Below are 18,944 nucleotides of genomic sequence, written 5' to 3'. Positions count from 1 at the left end.
GCAATCTAGAATCTTCCAGATCCAAGTGCGAAAGGGGTTGGATCTAAGCTGAAATTCTAAAGTGGTTATCTACCATTTTTGGTCTGCTTTCTCTGAGAGAAGCACTGTGCTTAACATTTGTCAAAGGTCATCTTCTTTAATCCTATTATTATTCCCATGTTGCAGTTGGGGAAATTGAAACTTGGAGAGGTTAAGTGGCCCAAGGTGATAGAGCTAGGATTTGAGTCAGGTCTGTCTGTCTCCAATGTTCTTAACCATTTATCTAGCTTCCAGCCACTGAGGTCAAGGAGAGATTTGCAGCAAGCTTTATGATGGCTGCTCTATTTTATTGTCTCAGTCACTACTTAAAACCACAGTTACTGTAATTGTTTAGAGGTAGTTGCCAGATGTAATTTTTGTTAATGGATCTGTGTAAACTTGTGTGTTATGAACACAAATAATTCACATCCCGAATGAGCTTGTTCATTGGAGTGCTTTCCTCAGCAACACTGAGACTCTGGAAGAATTATTCATGTGCACCCTTGGAGATAGACCTTAGGATGAGTTTCATAGATGACCCAGTTGTCCTTGGGCTGGACAGGGTAGGTTGATTTCTCTTTTGGCTGCTGTCTTAGCTTCTCCAGTCACTGGCCAAGTTCAGGAGCTCCTCCCCACTCTGTTGTCCAATCAGCTTGGAGTCAAACTCCTGGCCAGCCAGGCATCTGTTAATCAGGATGAGTCAAGCCAAGGGCTAAGCCAACATCCGTCTTGACACGTTAAATGATGCACACAGCCCAAGAAACATGTTGGCTCTGCACTGTCCTTCTGACTCATCACCCTCTACGTGACTTGACTCTCCTTTCTCCCTATCCCACTTTTTGGGTGTTTTTCAGTTTTCAAAGTATTTAAAAACCCAGTATCTCATCTGATCCCTAAGTCACCTCTAGGAGCTAGATAGTCCTGGTCCCAGTTTCCAAATACAGTGGGGTTCTGTGTCTTGCCCCTAGTCATGTGGCTACTAATTAGCAGAGCAATGACTCCAATCTAGACTTTCTGTCTTCAAGCAGTGTATCCCAACTTTGACTCAAGCTAAGGGATTTAAAATTCTCTTCCTTTCTTTTCTTCGCTGGTTTGACTTCTGACTTCATAAGCTGCAGCCTCTCCACCCCTGATTCCATTACAGTGGCTGGAATTTCTGTTTCAGACCCTGGCCATTATTCCTATGGACAACACAGTGACTCTGTTTGTCTTCTGGTTCTTTTCTCTATCTTGTCATCCACTCACAAACACTTATTAAGCACCTACTGCTTGCGGCACTGTGTTCAGCACTGGGGCTAAGAACAAGAGACCATCCCGACTTCTGCCATGCTGGATGCCATTGACTAAATTATTCCCCTCTCTTTCCTTCTCCTTCTTCATCCATACCTTAAATGTTGGTCCAAGGCAAACAAACAAAAACACAGGAGGAGGGCCTGAGCTGTGAAATGCAGATCTAGAACTCTGGTGGGGGCCAGGTTGACGTGTGGTCTAGGGAATCATTGCTCACGCTTTGTGCTTGCAGCTCAGAAAGGAATGAGTCTGACTCGGACGAGGGCACGGGGCAGAGGCACCTGCTGGTGGACCTGCTGCTCAGATGCTTGTGTTGAGCCTATATTGAATTTTGAAGAAAAGTGAATTAGTCACTGACATTTAGAAATCAGAAAAAATTTTACATAAATATATAGGCTCTGAAAGATTGGGCAATACTGGGCCCACATCACAAGGCAACAGGTGACTGTGGCTGAGTTGCTGATGTCCCTTTAGAGAGGCATATATCTTCCAGGATGTCCCCAGATCCACTGCCCCAGAGGGCCTGTTTCTCTCACTTGCATTGCCTGCCTGGACTCTGAAGACTTGAATTTACAATCCTCATAAAGTAATGGGTGGGAAGTATGCCTGGGGATCACTTGCATTCATTGGACACTGGAGATTCCATTTTCTGGCTCTTCCTCAAACTCCTCTTTGCTCCAGATTCTAGTCATAAGATGTGACTTGATCTTCCTAAAGAGAAGGAAGGACCTCTTCAGAGGCGAAGTTCCATATGTTGCTCTCTGCAAGGGGTGAGGGGGGAAGTGATTATTCACTCCTACTGATAGAATGAAGCCCATTTCCTGGTCTCTAGAGCATCTGCAAGGAATCAATGCCAAAGGAAGTTGGAAATTACAAGATACCCCCCGCCCCGGTCCTGCCTACTAAAGAGAAAGGGTAAAGAGGGTTGGGAGTTCAATGTTTAGTTTTAGAGCCAGGAACCACTCAGGCCAGGGCCAGGGCACAGTTCGTTTTTTGCTCTTCAATTGCCGCTGGACTGACTTTTGCCTGGCGATGTAATCTTGTTATACTGCGGTTACACCAGACCATGTAAATTCATCCTTTGTTCTCCAACAAGACAAACACCCTCTTGCCTGCTCTTCTTGCTTTTATAAAAAATCATTACAGTATTTTCTACTTTTGCCCGAATATGCTATTATAAGAAAAAACTTAGGGAGCCAAAGGCGTATCTTTCACACGATCCAACAAAAACAGTATCCTGGGTTCTGAGATGTTTTCGCGTCCGCCTGAATTCTTTGAGAAACTTGACAATCGTATTATCTCTCTTTATTTATGTATTGTGAGCAAAGTCGCTCATTGGTAGTGGAGGCCTTCCATAACAATAGCTCTGGTTCTTGGCTTCAAAGGGAGTGGCCACCCACTCCAAAGGTGTCTTTTCATCTTTCCTTTCTTAAGGACTTCACTTAAGACACTATCAGCTTAGTGACCTAAAGGTATATTGAGGAGAACTGTTGGCTGGAGGATTCTAGACCTACTCTGTTGCTGGCTTGCTGTTTGATCTCAGGGAAGTTACTTTCCTTCTCTGGGCTTCAGGTCTTGTAAAAAGAATGGGTTGGATTGGATCAGGCTTCTCAAAATTCAGTCGTTCATGCACCCCTTTGGGTGATTTTCTCACAATCTCCTGTTACCTGTTTTATTGTTAATATACTATTTTTGACTAACTTTTAAGTATATGTATATATATATATATTTTTTTTTACAAATTCATCTTATATTGCTATGAAGTATGGAAAGCCAGTAGTGTGAGCCCCCAGGTAGAAGAGGACCTTAGAAATGAGCACAGTGACAACAAAGGTACTGTGTCTTAGGCAGGCGCTGTCAGCTGCCCAATGGCGGCAGCTTGCATTGGTGGTACGCTTGGTGCCAAGCCTGCTTCCTAGGACGTTACTTATTCAGTCTTCAAGGTAACTCTACAAAAGAGGGACTATTATTTCCCTCATTTTACAGATGAAGAGATTGAGCCTCAGAGAGGCCAATTAACTCGCTGAAGGTCCCAGAGTCAGCGTGCCTCGGCTGGGATTTTAACAGAAGCAGGCTGCGTGTGTTGGCTGTTGGTGTGGGCCAGCTCTCTCGTTTGTTATAAAAGGAGATTAGCTCATGTCAGAGAGTGTTAAAAACACATCAGCTCCAAGGGAACGTTTCTCACTGATGTAATCGGAAGATGCGAAAGAGAATCAAAAGGGGACAGTTTGCTCACCAAGTGATTCAGTATCATCTCCTCCTTAACTCGTTATGAGTGTTTGTCATCTCTAATGTCCACCTGACTGAAAAAGTTCTATTTTGTGATTCGCCTGCTCTGTACCTACACCCTTATCTTACTCATTTTCAAAGGCTGAATATCACATTTTGCTCCTAGTTATTTTTCTTAAACTAAATTTTAGAAGAATGGCACAAAATGGGATTTTTCGCATGGGGCTGCTCCCCTCCATTAGGAACACAGAAGGAGCCTGAGATTAGCTGCAATCAGCAAAGTCCCTGTAATGTCACAGTAATGACTTGGAGTATCTTTTAATAGCAGCTAACAAATCCTGGAGGGCCACTGTGGCTCCTTGGCAATTGTCCTTCACATCACTCAACACCTTTCTCTTTCATCCTAGGCTCCCAGCTGGTGACAGCAGGTTGGTGTGCATGGGGGTGGGTGGTGAGCAGGGATGGAGACTGTCGCCTTGGAGCCATCCCTGGAGTGAGTGTGGCACTGAGTTGAGACTGCAAGGCTGACTCACAGCAGGCCTGGGGCCAGAGTCGTGAAAAGTTGATACAAACATTTGGGCAAAGTGCTGCCCTAATGTGCGGTAAAGAGCCCCCTGAATGTGACACATCCCCATTTTCTGAGAGCGGTGGATGTTGAATGCAGATGGCAGGTGTAATGGCCTGCAACCTCCTGCCAGAAGTACGAGCCAGTCCCCACTGCCCTAGCGCTCACACCTCGGGTCACTCCTCACAGCATGTAAGCAAGGGTCAGGGGGCCGTTGTGTGGCGGGATGATTTCACAGTACAGGGATGTGGGCCGGTTCTCATTTTTGTCTCACTAATCATATCAAGAACAGTTGTGGAGCCCATGCTGTGGATCCGGCATTGGGCTAAGTGCTCGATATGCATGATCACCTTCAATCCTCCCAACGGCTCTGTGGAGTCAGAACTGTTCTTATCCCTGCACTACGGATGAGAAAACCGAGCCTTGGAGCAGGGAAGTAATTAGAAAGTGGTGAAGCCAGGATTTGAAGCCAGGCAGTCTGTCTTCAGAATCAAATTTTTAAGCCCTGTGATATGCAAAAGGGTTTATTAGACAGATCCTGGGTGGCTCACAGAATGGAAGGGACAGGAACAGTGGGCAGGACAGGAACCAGGGCAGATTGAGGACAGTTTCTTTAGGTCACTGCCATGGAATGACTCAGCTCTGCCCAGCCTTCAGGAGAGGCTGATACATCAGCAGCCGCTTTCCTGCTTTGTAATTTGGAGGGGCAGCTCATCACAGAATGTACTATGTTTCATTGCCCTCTGCTCTGGGCTCAAGTCAGAGGTATGGCTGTGTGACCTTGGGCAAATCATTTAACCTCTGTGGGCCTCATTTCCTGTATCTGTAAAATAGGGACAAAATAATACCTATAACATAGGGATATTATGGGAATTAAATAAATAAAATAGTTGCCGAGTATTTAAAATAGTGCTTGACACTGTGTGAGCATCATAGAGTGGCTGTCAATGAAGGAAGGGCAGCTGATGGTCACTGACAGCTGTGGATCCTGACCAGTCTCACAGGGTCCCCTCTCCCGCCTTAGATGATGCTGTCAGCTCACTTTGAGGAAAGTGACTGTTCAGCCTGCATGGTTCCCTAGAGAACTTCATGACTCTGCGTGTGGTCCCATGGCCCGGCAGCGCTATCACCCATGAGCTTGTGTGAAATGCAGAACCCAGGCCCCACCCTAGACCCACAGAATCAGACTCTACTTATGGAGATTTCCCAGATGATTTGTAGACACCATCAAGTTTGAGAAGCACAACTTTACAACTTTTAAAGGCAAATAAAAGAAGAAAAAGTCATCTATAATCTCTTTCTCTTTATTGTAGATTCAGTCCAAAGCAGGCCCGTACTTTTGGGTTTCCAAGCTAGAACCAGAACCTTCAGGATAATAATAATTCACATATTGGTAGCGCTTTACAATCTGACTAAATGGCCTTCCCAGCCACTTTTTGCTTGATTTGCAGTACCACCCTGTGAGGCACACAGAGCTGCCGATATTATGCCCATTTTACAGTTGTGGAACTGAGGGTCAGAGCCTTAAGTGACTTTCTGGAGTTACCTTGTTACCAAATGTCAGAGCCAGGAGTCAAGCCAACTGAAAATGTCCTAGTGTGGGTTTCCACACTGTTCATCAGTGGTGAGAGGAGTGTTGCCCATTCTTTCTCCTTCTCTGCCTTTTAGACACAGCCTGACACGTAGTCCCATGACTCTGTTCCATCAGAATGACTTGGATTCAGCCTATTGTTCTGATTTCCCTGGTTCCAGTCTCAGCTAGGTCCCTGTGATGATGACAGCAACAACATTAGTTATTGCATATTGAGACTTACTCTGCTAAGCTTGATCCTTGTATTACTTAACTCATCTAATCCTGCCAGCCACCCTATGAGATGGTACTGTTATCATCACCATTTCATCACAGATGATGAAAGTTAGGCTCTAAATGAGAAAGTTGCCCAATATGGAACAATGGCAAGTAAAGGAACTGGGATCTGAACACGAGCAGTTGGTCATGCCTCAGCTTCTGCACTCACATCTGAGTGGTCTGTCCACCCCTGGCCTGCTCTCCATGCCTTTGTAGCACAGGCCCACATATTCCCTCTGCCCCCTTCTGCCTTCCCCAGGAAGCCTTTTCTTGACTAGCCATGCTACAATGAAGCTCACCTCTTTTTGTACTTCCCAGCACTCAGAAATATCCATTTCACTTTATTGTAAATAATTTGTTATTAGTCATTCCCACGAGAGTGTAAGTTCTGTGGAGGCAGAGGCCATGTCTCCTTGGTCAGAGCTGTTGTCCCCAAACAGTGACTAGCACAGAGTAGGTGCTCAGTAAATGTTTATGTTGAATAAACCCTTCTCATTGCATGAGTTTGGTTTCTTTACCAAGGCAGTAATCACATAAGGAGAGTATCCAAAACTACTTGTGTATGCCCCCAGCACATAGAATAGTTCTGGAACTGTGCAGACATCAATATTTATTGAAATGAAGCCGTGTGTTCCCCTCAGTTATTCATTCACTCAGCGAGCATTCACTGAGGGCTGACACAAGCATTGGTATTTAGTTCTCTGGAGTTCTTATCTCTGTCAGGACAAAGTGAGGTGAGGCCCTTACAGCCTTGCTTATCACCACCAGGATCCTGGTGATTTCCGGAGAAGGGGCCTGTGGTAAGGAGATACTCTACCTCCGATGATGCGTTGGACTGAGCTTGAGGTCTCATGTAATCGTGGCTCCACTGGCCGCAGCCGGAGTCCAGGCTTATATGCCTGGCAGAGGCCTGTGAGAGGCCAGAGTCTGTCCCTTCCAAGGCCCCTTGGCAGAAACCGTGCTGATAAACTACAGGAGGAATTTCTGCCTTTGAGGCACTGGCCAACTGAATGGCTGCTATAGATCGGCTAAGCAAGTAGTCATCCCAGCCTCCTGTGGTTCATCCAAGAGCTGGCTCCAGAGAGGGACCTGGGCCAGTCCTCCTTGGAGGGCTGGGAGCTACCAGGTGAAAGCATTCTGGGTGGAGACACCAAGGCCTGAGGACGTGTGATGTCTGACTGACTCGGTCATATTCAGGGCACAGCCTCACAGTCCACTCCGTGGCTTATCTCCCAACTGCTGAGAGGCCTTTGCTTAGTGGAAAGAATCTCCCCAGTGGCTGCATTCATGTACTTCAGGTGGCTCTCTGTTCTATTCTGTGGGGTGAGAAGATCATCTGGTTGATTAGCTGCAAAGGAGCTGGCCTGTGGGCTGTTCAGCCTTGCAGTCCAATACCAGGAGGGTCGTTTGCACCCACACCCACCATTTACCCTTTGCAAGAGTCCTGTTCTTGTCTTCCTTTAATCTAAACTAAATGCAGTTGAAGTCCCATGGAGGTATAAGTAGTTCTACCATGAAGTTCTAAAAGAGTGCCTCAAGGTGGTTTGAGGAGAAAGGGCGGGTTTGTGGCTGTGAGCAGAGGGAACCGTCTCCTGGGGTGGGCTCCTGGGAGATGTCCCTCCAGATGTCTGGCCTCCTCCCTCTCAACCCCTTTAGTCCCCCCAGGCCTCTTCAAATCCATCTCCTTCCTCAGATCCTCACCCCTTCCCCTGGGGGATAGCCCTCCCCACAGAAGGTCTGAGCCCCAGTGATTAGAACCTTTTGCAAATAAGTTTGCTCAGGCTTAGGCAGCAAGTGTCAGGCATCCAAGTGACTTATGAGGCAAGATGATTTATTAGAATAGTAATTTGCTTTTGGGCTTCCTCAGTTCTCTTCTTCCTCCTCATTTTAGGCAGGTAGTGTGGCCTTTTGGGGCTTCTTGCTCCAGGGCTTCCTGTCAGCAGAAACAGCCCTCAGCCCACAGCTCATCTGCATCCTGTGGAGGGGGAGTGGCTGTTAGGTGTCCTTGAGGGAGGAGAAGGTGGGAGGGAGCCAGTCTCCTCTGCAATGGAAAGGAAGAAGAGGTCTGGGGTAGTGAGCAGAGCACGACCTAGTGGGGACAGCAGCTTGGTGCTCCCAGGAAGGCAGGACCTGGGCCTGGGGGCCTGAGTCACAGTGGCATTCTGTGCCCCAAGAAAGGCATGGAGAGTGAGTAGGGCTGCCAGGCTTCAAGGAGTCACTGTAGGGCTGGACCTTGAACACATCTGTGGTTTCCATGATAGGCTGGAAGTTATGGGCACTGTGTGTTCCTGGAGTACCAACCACATCATTGTCCTGTGTTCTTATTCATGCCTGGTAGTGGAGGGGACAATGGTGCTCCAATACAGACTCTACCCCTCCATCTCCAGGCTGGCACACTGGGGGCTCAGAGCAGGAGATAAACAGACGTTAGAAAAAATAAAGAAAGTGATATTCCTTTCAAACTTGCGTTTGAGGCCTGCCAGTTGCAGTTGCCTTCTGGGTTCTAGGGTGCAGACTCATCTTTTCCTTTGCCAATATTTCCTTTACAACTTGCACACATCCTCTTATTTCTTTGGCATTTCCATTCATTCATTCATTTCACATATATTGAGTGTGTACTATTTGTTAGGTACTTGGTTAAGTGTAGAGGATACAATAATGTACAGAGCCAGCTCCTGCCCCCCCACAGACTTTACAGTCTCAGTGGGAGACATATTTTCATCAAGAACTTCTACAAATTTTATATATACATATATACACTTGGATAAAGTCTTAAGGGAAAATAGATGCTGCTGTGAGGGTGAGTAGTAACAGATACGATAGAGTCTGGAGTGGAATTAGAAGTGGAGGGGAAATAGGAAAAACAGGACATGATACTTGAGCTGAGCCTTCAAGACTAGATGAGGAGGATGTGTGTGTGTGTGAATGCATGTGCAAATGTTAGCATCATAAATGTATGTGTGTGTGCATGTGTTTGCATGTATGAGATTATTTCACTGAAAACAGAGAGCATTCCAGAAGGCCCTGAGATGGGGGAAGGAGCCTGGTGCCTTTAGGTGATGGAAAGAGGCCATGTGGCTGCCGGAGGTGGGGCCTGGAAGGGAAGGAGGAGCCAGGTCACCTAAGGCTTCAGGGATCAGATAGGGCAGCTTGGCCTTTGACTTAAGGGTAATGGGACGCCACTGAGGGTTTTCAAGCCCAGTGGTAATAGGGTCTGATTTACATTTTGAAAAGATTGTTCTGACTGCCGTGTTCAGCAAGGCCAATGAGAAGGCAATAGCGGAAGCGCGGAGAGACTAGAATTTTATAAGGAGGTGGATCTGGCTGTAATCATGGGGGAAGGAAGATGTTTAAAACATTAGTAAGTGAAAAACAAAACAAAAATAACTTGTAGGAACTTAAGTATGATTCTATTTGTAATTTTTAAAAGAATATGTATATATATATATATATATATACACATATTCTGCTTATGAATATATATTCACACCATAGATGTTTGTGTAGGCATAGCTTGTTGCCAGCTCTTTACTATTTGTTACTATTTGTTCCATTCTATAACCAAGAATTGGGGCCCACAAACTTGGGCCACTGCTCCTAAATGCCTGTCCTTGGGCACATTATGTAGCTTCTCCATGCCTCAGTTTTCTCATCTGTGAAATGAAGGTATCCAGCCAGATGAGCTCAATGAATTCCTTCTCCTGGATTCTTATAGCTTGGGGTAGAAAGTGCAAAGAAGGGAGGCAGCATACATTATGCAGGCAAGTCGTGCAACCTCAGTCTATTTCGGCATCGCAGATTTAACAGTGACAAGAGCAAAAAAACAGCAGGACTACGGAGAGTGAGAACATCTCCCAGGGCAGCCTGACAGGAGGAGGAGTGGGCAGCTGTCTCCACATGGCCTGGATCAAAATAGCCCCATCTCCTGGCCTGCTCCAGGAAGCTGCTGCTTGGTGAACATGAACCTCACTTCCTCAGGTCTGGTGCTAGAGCTACATCAAGCGTTTCCCCTCCAGGATCCCATGACTCCAGATGAATTAATTATACTGGCAGGAATGAGAGAAGGGACCAGAGAGGGATGGTAATTAAAGCCATAGGACTGGGTCAGAGCATCAAGGGAGTGAGGACAGACTTTGGAGAGAAGATGACCCAGGGCAGGGCTCCAGGGGTCTTCCAGCATGGAAAGGTCAGGCGGATGTGACAGTAAAAGAAATAAAGAAGGAGGTCCAGAGTTGATAGAAAAGCCAGGAGAGGGTGAAGTCCCGGGTGTCTAATGAAAATAAAAGCAGGGGTGATCATCTGTGCCTAATGCTTCTGGGGGTCCAGGCAAGAATTTCTAGTGGGAGTAAGGATTGGTGAACCATTCATTGGATTGGTGACAGTGTTGAGGGACCACAGGGAGAGAGTCGGGGAGTTGGAAGCCTGGCTGAAGAGAGTGACAAAAATAATACATGGGGAGGGATTGCAAGTTGCAGATAGAGACAAACTTTCCAAGGAGACTTGCTCAGGGGAGGCAGGGGATGGTCACCGGAGAGGGTATAAATGTCAAGGTGATGAGACATTACAGCAGGTTTGTAGGCCTCGGGAGTGGTCCAGGGAGGAAGGGGAGGCTGGCCACATAGAAGCACTTGCGGAGAGATGTCAGTAAAGTCTCTGAAGAGGAGAGAAGCAGTGGGGTCCGCAGCATGGATGGAGGCATTGGCCTTAGTCTGATGATCAGTGGGGATATGAGTTTTGTGCCCTGAAAGTTAAAGTAAGACTAGTCAGCCTTGTCTGTGTCCTCTTTTCTAGTCACAGTGGGCTGCTTGGGGTGGGAGGAAGTTAGATTTATTGAGGGCTCGAGTTTTGCCAAGAAGACTGTGACAGAGTGGGAGTGTGGAGAGGAGCTGGGGGTGTCTGCATGGAGTGACAGCAGTGATCACAGGGAAGGCGAGGGGCCTGAGGCTCTGAGCCAGGTGTGACCCCAGCTCTATATAAACAGCTCAGAGTTGTGCAGGCCTCCCGAGAAGTCCTGTCCCCCTGACTCTCTTTTGGCCTCATCTCTTCTTACCCTAAAGGCCCACTCCCCCAGCCCAAATGGGAAATGGGGCAGTGTTCCTCAGAACAGCAGCACCTGGTGCCTATTGAAAAGGCAGCTCTTCGGGCCCATCGTGGCTTACTGAATCCAAATCTTTGGGGATGGGCCCTGTGTCTACACATGAAACAAAGGCCTCAGTGATCCCAGAATCACTGGGATTGAGAACCAATGCCTTCCAAGCTTCAGCTTGCTTTTAAAAGGGATCTTTGCTTAGTTCATTTTAAGTAACTTAGGGTTATTTTAGCTACTTGGTTTGGAGAAATTGCCAGGAAATTTTGATTCTTTCACCATTCTTCCTTCTAATCATCATTGAAAATTTCCTTTATTTAAAAATAATTTTTAATTTCCCTTCTCTCCTGAAAAGCTCCCACTGAGCTCTGTTCTTTCAGTGGAAATTCCTGAAAGATGCTAAATTTCAGTATCTGGAGGCTCCCCGGGTGTGGTGTGTTTGGCAAAGAAAGCAGAGCTTTGTGGACTCATGAGTAAACTCAAAGGACATATTCTTCTCTCCTTAGAAGTTTACTTTCCAGCAGGAAATCCATCTGTTTTTCCACCGCCACCCTCAGCTCCACAATATATGGAGGCTTGTTTGCCCCTTCCTTTTGGCCATGAACACATGCCATTTAGCTTCACAGAAGTATCTGTTATATTCAGAAATTTATTTCACATAAGATGCACAGTTTTAAAAGAAGGGCTAGCAGGGTACATGTAGTGGCTTCTTTTCTCTTGTAAATGGGTCAGTGTCTGCCGTCCACAGAACTTCCTCATCATCTCTATCTTCCAGTAGATTGTAAGCAATAAGAGGGCTTTGTCCCTCCTTTTGTCCCCAGTACCTGGCACGTTAAGCGTCCTTAATTTTTTGATTGACTAATTTGAGTATGCCCAACATAGGGAGTGGTGTGATTAAAATATATTTTACTTCATGTTCCTTCTGTCCCAGTTAGGATTAGGCTTAGCAGTAGGTGACAGAAAACTAAAAATAGCAGAGGCTTGAACAAGATAGAACTTCCTTTCTCTGTATGGTGGTTCCATGGCAATTTGGGACTCAGATCCCTTCCAGAGTTTAGCTGTTAGACTATGGGTATGGCCATTATACTCAAGGTCCAGCATGACGCCAGAGCTCCAGCCATCACATGCATATTCTAGGCATTGATTTAGAGGAAGAGGTGAAACATGTGATGGAAAAAAGAGCCTGTGCTAGCTGTCTTTTTAAAGAAAGTCTCCCAGAAGCTGCCACTACATTTCCTGGCCAATACTTAGTTACATGGCCATATGGATCTGGAAAGGAGCCAGGGAAATATAATCTTTTGGGGAGACATATTTTTGCTCTAAATAAAATTTCAGGTTTTGTTAATAAGGATGATAAGGAATATAGATACTTGTGTAGGCAACTCTCAGTCTGTGCATATGTTTCTTGCTCAAACACCTTCTATGGCTCCCCAGTACTTACATCAGGAGTTTTTAACCAGGGTTGTATATCAGAAACATTTTGGAAATATTTTTAAAGACATATCCTTGTGCTCCAACCTTTGAAATTTAGCAGCATATCTGGGAAGGGGTTTGTTTGGGCTTCAAAGCATCAACCATATCCTTCCCCAACCCCACTGCAAGCCTGAAATCTGTATTACTTGAGGAAATACAAAAATCTGGCAAGTGAGGAATAAAAAATTGCCTTTCTTCTTGATTTGGCTGTTAAGAGAATGCAGCTTTTGCTGTACTGACCAATAAGCTTTCTAGTACTTCCATCCCTGGATTCGCCAGACTTACCTGGTTGTCGGCAGAGTAGCACAGCCATGGGGAGGACCTTTGCTCCGATTTCCTGGTGGAAGCAGGCCAGACCGCAGGGCCTCTGCAGGCTGTTGGGTCCGCGAGGACTGAGCCACCTCCACCCATTTCCTCCACCAAGTGCATAGATCAGATCAATTGTGCCTATTTCCCACCCCCCTCCAGTGGAGGCACAAACAAGGGGTGAGGCAAGAAGCCAGGAAGGCTGCTCTGGGAAAGCTGAAGAGCAGGAAACAACGTGAAGACTCTTACGCTGCCTCATAAAGCCAAGTTCCTTGGCAAAGCATCCGAGCAGCTCTGTGATGGGCCTGGGACCTGTGGTTCCAGCTCTCGCTTCCTTCTTCAGGTTTTTCTGCTTCAACATTTTGATGCCCCAATACTTTGCTCATGCTATTTTCCTGTCTGGAGGGCCATTCCTTTTTATCTCTGCATGTTGGACTCCAACCCCTTCAGAGTCCAGAGCCAATGCCATATTCCCCAGGAGGTCTCCACCAACCCCATCATACTGAATCTATCTCTCTGCTCTGTGTTTCCACAGCGACTGTTTCTGCCACTGACACCATTCTCTCATTGTTTGCACATGCATCTCTGGCAGACACTGCTAGTCGCCTAGCAGGAAATGACAGGAGGGAGGCTCACATGAGAGATGGTAGGACAGGTGGAGGCCCGGGAGAGCAGGGAGGCGATAATCCACAGGGCTGCATTTGTGTGGAGGAGGCTAGTGGCTGCCCGCTTCAGACCAGCTGTGCACTATCTGGTTACCATCAACCTCACCATGCCCTGCATTGCTTACACTGGGTCTGCCTCATGTAATTACATTACTTGCCTGGCCCTTGTAGGTGTTTGGCCTTGTGACCTGTGTTCTATAGCCTCCCAGAGGGTGGCTGAGCCCACTTTCCCTGAAGTAACCTCTTGAGAGAGAAATGCTCTCATATGGGTCAGCTCTTGGCCTTGCACACACCGCCGTTAGTCTTCCTGTAACTCGCACTCGGTGGCCCCACTCTTATTTGTTGGGGTCACACAGATCACACCGACTGTCTCTTGCACATGACAGCTCGTCCAGCTTTCACACACAGATGTGTCACCACTGTTTGAATCTCCTCTCAGTGGTAAGCCCTCAATAACTCTCAGCTGTTTTTCTGAATGGTATGGTATGTTTTTCCGGTAATATGGTATGTTAATAATGTTATGACTGGTTGTTAAATGCCAGCTATGAGCCTTTAACAAATGAAGTAGGCCTGGGTTAGCAAAGGGATATCAGAGTGTCAGAATTTTATGGGCATTTTAGAAATCATTAGAACAGAGATAATAGACAGCCTCATGCACTCATTGGTTAGTGGAAAGTGGCTGCTTGAAACATGGTGGTGATGTTCAGGCTGCATCTGGGCTCCCTGGGAAAGGATTCTGGGATGCATTAGTGATGGCTGCCAGGCAGAGGGATGTCAGTCATTTACCATCCCTGATTTACTCAAGTTCAAAGGTCCAGAGAGTGGACATAGTCCTGAGTGGAGTACAGTACAGTATGGGGTCTAGAATTTCCAAGTCCTATTCTTGAGTTTTCTTCCTACTGACCAGGCCCCCTCACTGCTGTTGGTGTCTTCCAGGCAAAACTGAGAGGCCAGTAAAACACTTATCAAGACTTTAGCGAGTTTTTGTTGTGCCCTCATATCCTTCCCTTCTAGCCATCTCAGCTGTCCCCTCCAAAGGCTGCTTTTACATTAATCTGCTGTGCATCTCTTCCTTGAGTTAAATAAAAAAGAATCATCCTGCTTCTTCTGCTGCCACTCTTTTTTGGAAAAGCACAATAATCAGTCTTTAATGAGCTTGTGACTCTGGACTGAGGTATAATAATTTTGGTGGCTCTGCAGCTTCCGTTGATGGAAATATATTTATTTTAGAAGCTGATGACCTGTGGGAAAAGACTATTATTCTAAATATCATGATGAGATCATGGGAGCTGCTGGAGCGCTTGGGGAAAGGGGGAGAGAAGAGTAGGAGAACCAGTGAAAATTAGAATTGCATATGAATGAAAATACACTGCTTTCTATTCTGAGCTAGACATCTTGGCTTTGTGATTCTTTGGGTGGGGGGACGGTGGTTTGAAGCAAAATGTACACAGATGGGAGAAGTTTCTTGAGGCTGGATCAGCCCTTTGCCTAGGGTTCCAATAGGTGATATGAGGAATGGTAGCTGAGGTCAGCCTCCAGTCTTTGGATGGAAGACTAGTAGATGCTGTCAGTGAAGAATGGATGGTCAGTGATCATGCTTCACATCTTAGACTTTTTACTGTACTGAAATTTTACATAGAGAACTATACTTTCTGTTATATAAAAGCTAGATAACAAAAAACAAATTAATAAGTAAGCAAAAGTTTATAGTCACCCATAATCCCATTCTCCAGTCATTACCATTAACCAGATATATATATATAATATATATACACAAAGGTATCCATATATATGTATGTATACAGACATATTATACACATGTATATAACTGTTATATACATGCATATTATTATACTATATACATGCATATATACATATACACATATGTATTTTGTAAGATGGGGATCTTAATAGCATATTCTTTAATTTTTTGCTTTATAATATGTTGTGATCATCTTCCTTGGTCAATAAATATAGATTTGTGATGTTGTATTGGACATTTATTGATTGCCTTCCAAACAGCCATTATTACCTTCTCACTTCCTTATAGAATGCAGAATTTACAGGCCAAGAGGTTTGAGTGAGTAACCCTACCCCCACCTTTAAAATGGACTTTGATTAGATTGTGCCAATCAGCTTACCTTACTACCCAGACCTTGGCAATTGGTTCAGGGATGGGCACTTGCGCCATTTTGGACCTAAGAGGAGACATTTTCTAAGGACTCTTGAGAGAGTAAGTTTCTCTTTCCTTCATGGAAGCTTTTGGAATTTATGCTCTCTCTTACTTCAGGTGGTATAGCATAAAAAGGTGGGACTGGAAGTCTAGCAGTCCTTGTTGGTAACAGGAGAGAGTCTGACTGAGACTGAGCTATGCAGAATAGAGTTGTGAATACAGCAGAAAACAGGAATCAGAACCCAAACCCCACCAGGAGCCTCTGGATCAAACCATTCCTGAGGCTCATGCCATGTCCAGACTTTTAAGTTAAAGGAATCAATAATTTAAGCCTGTTTGAGTCATACTATCTGTTACTGGCAACCCAAAACATCCTAAATAATACATTCATTTAAAATAGTTGTATGGTATCCTAGTACATGGATGTTACAAGTGTTAAAAGCATTCTCATGCCTAATGTCAAATTTGATCTGTAAGCAATCTTATGAAGGCAACAAATGTGTATTTAACAAATGTAGACCTAAGGTCCAAAGGTGACAAATGACCTATCCAAGGTAACACAGTATCAGAATCAGGTTTCCTGACTTGAGTAAAGCTTTGAATAATCAGTTTAACCTCAGGCAGAGAGATTATGGACCAGTGAATAAAATAACTCTGAAGGATGGCACCGCATTGTTAGACTGACAGCTAGGATGTGTAAACAACCTGTTACGTGAACCAGATTCATCCTGAATTTGAAACCTAGAATATAGGCATGAAAAGATTTAGAGGTCAGAAGAGCGGTTCTCAAACTGTACTCTCGGGACCCCTGAGGGTTCTTTAAAAGGTCAAAACTATTTTCATTATACTGGTAAAATATTTGCTCCTCCCTTCTCATTCTCTCATAAATATAGAGGCTTCATGACATGTGAAACACAATGGACTGAATGTAGAAGGAAATATAAGAGTCCAGCTGTATTGTATTAGGCCAGACATTGCAGAAATGTCAAACAATGTCACTCTTCTTACTTTTTTGTCATTGCTTTGAAAATAGTTGTTTCAAAAATTATTGTTAACATGTAATGTTTTTATTGTTTTTGAAGATGAATTTATAAATGATTAAAATTTTTTTTGTTTTAATTTTGAATACAATACATATGGATAGGTAAAACCTACACAGACAAAAGCTGTTTGAGTCCTAAATATTTTTAAGAGTGCAAAAGTGTTCTGAAGACAAAATGTTTGGGAATAGTTGGATTAAAGGATAAATATGATTTCAATTAAACTTCTCTCAGAAGACTCCTTCAGGCAACACTGGTTTCCTATTGGCTTCTGACACCTAGACTCCAGGCACACAAAAAAAATGTGAACTGGCGATGTAGCCATTGATTGGGAATATGATCAGTATGTTTTAAATCAATTTGTACAAGTTTGTCCAAAAGTTCCCTTTGGGACCAAAATGAATTTGTTGTCTACTTTGATCAAATTGCTCAGAAACTGCCCTGCTCTGTTCTACTTTGTGGACACAGAAAGTCACTAAAGTTCTGTGTGCTGAGAGGTGTCTTTCTCACTGACAGCACATATCAGTCAGGGTTTTCTGGTGGCAAACAACACAAGCTGGCTGGCTCACTGGGCAGAGAAGTTGTTTATCAAAAGGATACTGGGAGCTCTCAAATTGTTTGGCAAAATGGAGGGCTTTGCTTGAAGCTGAGCTTCCAAGAGCAATGAAAATATTGCTCCATAGAATGGTAATAAATGGGACGACTCACTGCCCCCATTGTGGACCCACCAAGTCCTCAAGGAAACTACCGCTGCTGCTGGGCCAAGATCTTAACATTGCCAACACTGTCACTTCTAACATTGTCAACAAAGTCAGACCTCTTGCCACCATTCTTGGCAGCAAAATGAATCTCCTGGAAAGTCTCTTCTCTAAAGTTGTTCTTTTTGGAGTCAAACTTTATAGGAGTGTGTCTGATGAATAGAACCTGAGACACCTGCCTTTGTCCAAGTTGCAAGAAAGACTGGAACTTGATTGGTGTTTTTTAGGTGTTACCTTGGATAGGGGGACGCACAGGACTGAAATTATCCCACATACAGTAAGGGCATTGAACAGGTGCAGAGAAACCAGGAAACATGACTGATGCCTACCTCACTTGAGGTAAGAAGTCACAGAGTTGTGACTATGCAGAAAGCTCCAAGGTTAGGTAGATCTGGATTTGAATTCTGACTGCTGTTGCTACCAGCTTTATGACCTTTAACAAGTCGCTTAAACTTTCAAAGCCTCAATGATCTCACTTCAAAGTGCACCTAGTAGGCACCCAATAAATGGTAGCCATTAATAATATCAGTCTTCAGGGTTTGTCACTAACCATTTTTTTTTGCTTAGCAGGGTAAAGGAAGCTGAGGCACAAGGAGCCAAGGAACTTGCACAAAATTTGAGCAAGAGCGAACATCAGGATGTGCTTCTGGACTCACTGATTCTGGGCCCACCTTCTGTCTCAATGCCTTAGCCCCGTCACCTGCTTGTACCATTCAAAAGTGGCAGAAGTAATAACTATCTCACAGTAGGTAGTTGTTTTTAGGTGGGAAGTAACCAGTTATTTTAAGGTGAGTTTTACTTCCTTTTTCTGTTCTACGTTGTTTGAAAACTTACTAATGAGCTCATAGTATTAAAAATAATAAAAAAAAATGAAATCGCATTCATGCTGTTTTCATTGTGGGGAACAAAGATCTGTTTTGGTTTGGGTTACCGAAAGCTGAGCCCGAGAAGAAGATTTCAGAGTAGGACTGGTTTTCTAATCACCTAGGGATGTTAGTTTAGATTAGTGTTTCCCAAGTGGATCAGTGATCAAGATAGTGTTGCTGGGGATTATCCAAATAACAGGATCCCATGGTGAAATGAGTTTGGGAGACACTGGGCTGAAAAGGCTTTTTGACTGCAGGACTTCTCAGGGCCTTTACCCTTCTAATGTACACTGAGAATCTCTAATGGGGACTCATAGCACCAGTCCCATTGTTATCCCAAGAGGATTTTGTAGGATTAGCATGATCACAAACACTTTGGAAGATGTTAGATGATCTCAGAGATCACTTCAAGCTATGAAGTGAGTGATTTCTGTGACCTTATTTAATCTTTCCCCAAGTCAGCAAGATTGGGAACAGTGTTCAAAATCACTCGTCAAAACCAAAAAGCCAATTATGGGCAGAACTTGGATTGAAAACCAGAGCTTCGAGCCAATTTTTTTTCTACTGGATACACAGCATGAAGACAAGAGGCATTATGTGTTGAATTGTGCCCTCCCCTCACCCCC

At 44.7% G+C, this 18,944-nt stretch overlaps 1 long non-coding RNA gene across 9 annotated transcripts in view; it reads left to right on the top strand.

Moving 5' to 3' along the window:
• LOC140848392 (uncharacterized) overlaps positions 1 to 18,291 on the top strand; it is an 81,828-nt gene extending 63,537 nt beyond the window's left edge. For all 9 annotated transcript variants that reach the window (XR_012129193.1, XR_012129190.1, XR_012129188.1 and 6 more), the window contains one exon: positions 18,023 to 18,291. This is a non-coding gene — a long non-coding RNA (uncharacterized lncRNA). The remainder of the gene's footprint in view (positions 1 to 18,022) is intronic.
• The last annotated feature ends 653 nt before the right edge of the window (positions 18,292 to 18,944 follow it).

This window comes from Manis javanica, chromosome 1 (genome assembly GCF_040802235.1).
Source record: "Manis javanica isolate MJ-LG chromosome 1, MJ_LKY, whole genome shotgun sequence".
NCBI lineage: Eukaryota > Metazoa > Chordata > Mammalia > Pholidota > Manidae > Manis > Manis javanica.
The sequence above is the reverse complement of the archived record's forward strand: the minus strand, read 5'-3'. Positions and strand labels throughout refer to the sequence as shown.